Raw genomic sequence first — 3791 nt, 5'->3', positions numbered from 1 at the left:
ACATGTAAGTCTCTCCAGGCCTAAGAAAATAATTCCTTTAAAAATACAGTTGACCAAATGGGGAAAAAAATCCACTGAAGAAAACACTACCTTCAAAAGTAGAAGTAACAAAATGGAAAAAGAGATACAAAAGCTAACTGAAGAAAAGCACACATTAAAAACTAGAATGGAGCAAATTGAAGCTAATAATTCTATGAGACAGCAAGGATTTTTTACCTCATTGGAAAAATAGCTGATCTGGAAAATAGATCCAAAAGAGATAATTTAAAAATTATTGGCCTTACTGAAAAGGAGCCTGGATAACATTCTTCAAGAGATTATTAAGGAAAACTATCCTGAAAACATTCTTCAAGAGATTATTAAGGAAAACTATCCTGAAATTCTAGAAATGGGAGGGGGAGGGGAATACACATTGAAAGAAGTTATGGATCACCTTCAGAAGAGATCCCTAAAGGAAAACCTAAGGAACATTGTTGTGAAACTCTAAAACTATAATCTTTTTTTAAAAAAATTTTTATTAAAGCTTTTTATTTTCAAAACACATGCATAGATAATTTTTCAACACTGACCCTTGTAAAACCTTGTGTTCCAAATTTCTCCCTTCATCCCCCCCCTCCCCTAGTTAATCCAATATGTTAAACATGTAGAACTACAATTTTAAGAAAAGAAATACAGCAAGCTGCTAGACAAAAACAATTGAAATATCAAGGCACAACAGTCAGGATTATCCAGGATCTGGCAGCTTCTATAATAAAGGATCAGACGGCTTGGAATACCATATTCCAAAAGGCAAAGGACTTAGGGTTGCAACCAAGAATTAACTAACCAGTGAGATAGCATCATCTTTCAGAGGAAGTGATGGTTCTTCAATGAAGTAAAAGAATGTCAATCATTTCTATTGAAAATTTAATCTACAAATGCAGGACTCAAGAGAACCATTGAAAGGTAAATGGGGAAAATAGATATTATTTAAAGGTTAAACTGTTTACATCCCTAGAAGGGAAAATGATATCTGTAACTCTTGAGAATTGTATTTGTCACTTGGGCAGACACAGGGGAGCATCACATGGACAGAGGATATGGTTGTGGGGTTGTGAATGGACTCTTGATGATATCAAAGAAAAAGACATTAAGGGTGGAAAAAGGTCTGTACTGGAAAAAAGAGAAAAGGGGAGGTATAATGGGACAAATTACATCACATAAAGAGATGGAAAAGACCTATTACAATTGAGGGAAAGAAGAGAGAGAGATGAAGATTGTCTGAAACTTGATCTCATAATTTTTGGCTCTAAGATGGAATAACTTAATATTCAGTTGGATATAGAACTTTATCTAATCCTAAAAAGAAATATGAGGAGAAAGAGAAAAGAAAAGGGAGGGGCAGGATAGAAGAGAGGCCAGAAATACTAGGGAAAAAGGAAGGAAGGAGTGATAGAAGATAAGGTAATGGGTAAGATAGGTTAAAAAACACTACTAAGAGAAGAGGGGAGGAGTGATAGGAAATAAGTTAATGGGTGGAGTTGGTAAAAAAAAAAACACTACTAAGGACAGGATGGAAAGAGAGAACAAAAGTATATACAGGGAAGAATAGGGAAATATAGAGCTGGTAATCACGTGAAAGTTAATGGGATGAACTCTCCCATAAAATGGAAGCAAACAGCACAGTGGATTAAAAAAATCAGAATTCTAAAATATGTTGTTTACAAGAAACACATTTGACACAGAGAAACACATACAGAGTAAAGGTAAAAAGGCTGGAACAGAATTTATTATGCTTCAGATGAAGTATAAAAAGCAGGGGTAACAATTCTGATCTCAGACAAAGCAAAGTAAAAATAGATCTTATTAAAATAGATAAGGAAAGAAAGTACATCTTGATAAAGGGTACCATAAACAATGAAGTAATAAGGATACTAAATGTATATACACCAAGTGGTAGAGCAGCCAAATTCCTAAAGATTTTAAACCAGTTACAGGAAGAAACAGATAACAAAACTATATTAATGAGGGATCTCAAACTTTTCCTCTCAGAATCAGACAAATCTAATTACAAAATAAATAAGAAAGAAACTAGGGAGGTTAATAGAATCCTAGAAAAGCTAGATATGATGTTTGGAGAAAATCGAATTAGGGACAGAAGGGAATGCACCTTTTTCTCAGTAGTACCCGGCACTTACATAAAAATTGACCATATTTTAGGGCATTAAAAATCTCATGATCAAGTGTAGAAAGGCATAAATAGTAAATGCTTCATTTTCAGACCACAATGCAATAAAAATTATATTCAATAAAAGGACAGGGAAAGATAAACTAAAAACCAACTGGAGATTAAATAATCTAATTAAAAAATAAGTGGGTCAAACAATAATATTTTACCACTGAAACAGTTTTTAACAGCCATTCCTGGCCAACAAATTCGTCTTTAGAATGATAGACACTGTTTCTCTTTCTAAGAGAGACAACTATTCTGTTGATTATCAATAACAAAATTGTTAAAATGCAAACTCATAATGATCAGACCCATCCAGAGTTCTATGTTCAATTAGACCCATTCAGAGTCCTACCACCTCGGGAAGGACAGAAAGAATCTAGAGAACATTTTGAAATCTGTCTAGAATAGTAAGGAGACTGGAGAACATGCTATATGATGATATGGTGTTTATCTTAGAGAAGAGAAAGCTTAGAGGATCATGATGGCTATCTTTAAGTAATTAAAATAAGAAAGAAGAGAGATTGAGTTTATTTTAATTGCCCCCAGATGGAACAATGAATGGAAGATGAAGATAGAGCTCTGTTTGGTATAAGGGAATATATCTAAACAATTAGAACTATCTAAAAGTATCATGAACCACTGGATAATTACTTGGGGACAAAATATTATACAGAAGAAGCTTAGATTGGTATTGGTTGATGATTTACGAGATCCTTCCAATTTGAAGATTCTTTATGTATTATAGTGTATACACACAGCATTTCACACTATTTTTTTACCTCCATAGCTTTAATGTCTTATTATTGCCTCCCAAGTAAACTTCAAATTCTTTGACCTGGCATTCAAAGCTTTCTATAATTAGAAAAATATAACCTGCCCTTTCAGCCTTATCTTATGTTCATCCCTTCAATATATGTTCCAGATAAAAGTGAAAAGTGTTGCCCCAAATACATTTTGCGTTCTCTGCCTTAACATTCCAGCCTGGAATGTCCTCCCCCCCTAGTCTTTGCCTACTGACTTCTGTAATAAGATACATAGTACTTATTCTGTTAGCCTACAAAGAACAGAACAAGAATAGAGCTGAGACATTTAACATTAAGAAAGATTTCAGCTTAAGGTGAAGAAATATTTTCTAAAAATTAGAATTTATTCTAATTTGGAATAGGCAACCTCAAAAGTTATTATAGTAGATTCTCCATGTATAAGAGTAGATTCTCTGGGAAGTTGCCAAAGTTCTGGGGATTATGCTTAGAACTTCCCCAGAAGACCTATAAATCAGAGACAGGAGGGAAAGTTTCTTTGAAATGCATTTATTCCCATATCCTTCTGAGCTGAAAGTTCTTTCCCCAGATACTCTCTCCCTTCACTCTTGACTTAGGGGAAGGGATCTGTCCCCAAACCTGGTCCTGGATGGTTATTTTTATATTGAAATCACAGAACAATGAAGCAGCAAAGTTCCTTAGAACATAGGATAATGTTAGAGATAGTAGGGACCTTAGGATATAGAATATTAGAGCCCAAAGGGATCTTAAAGACCATTTAGTTCAACCTCTCCATCTTAATGGTTGGGAATTGTAAT

Source organism: Sminthopsis crassicaudata, chromosome 3, assembly GCF_048593235.1.
Source record: "Sminthopsis crassicaudata isolate SCR6 chromosome 3, ASM4859323v1, whole genome shotgun sequence".
Classification (NCBI taxonomy): Eukaryota; Metazoa; Chordata; class Mammalia; order Dasyuromorphia; family Dasyuridae; genus Sminthopsis; species Sminthopsis crassicaudata.
The sequence above is the reverse complement of the archived record's forward strand: the minus strand, read 5'-3'. Positions refer to the sequence as shown.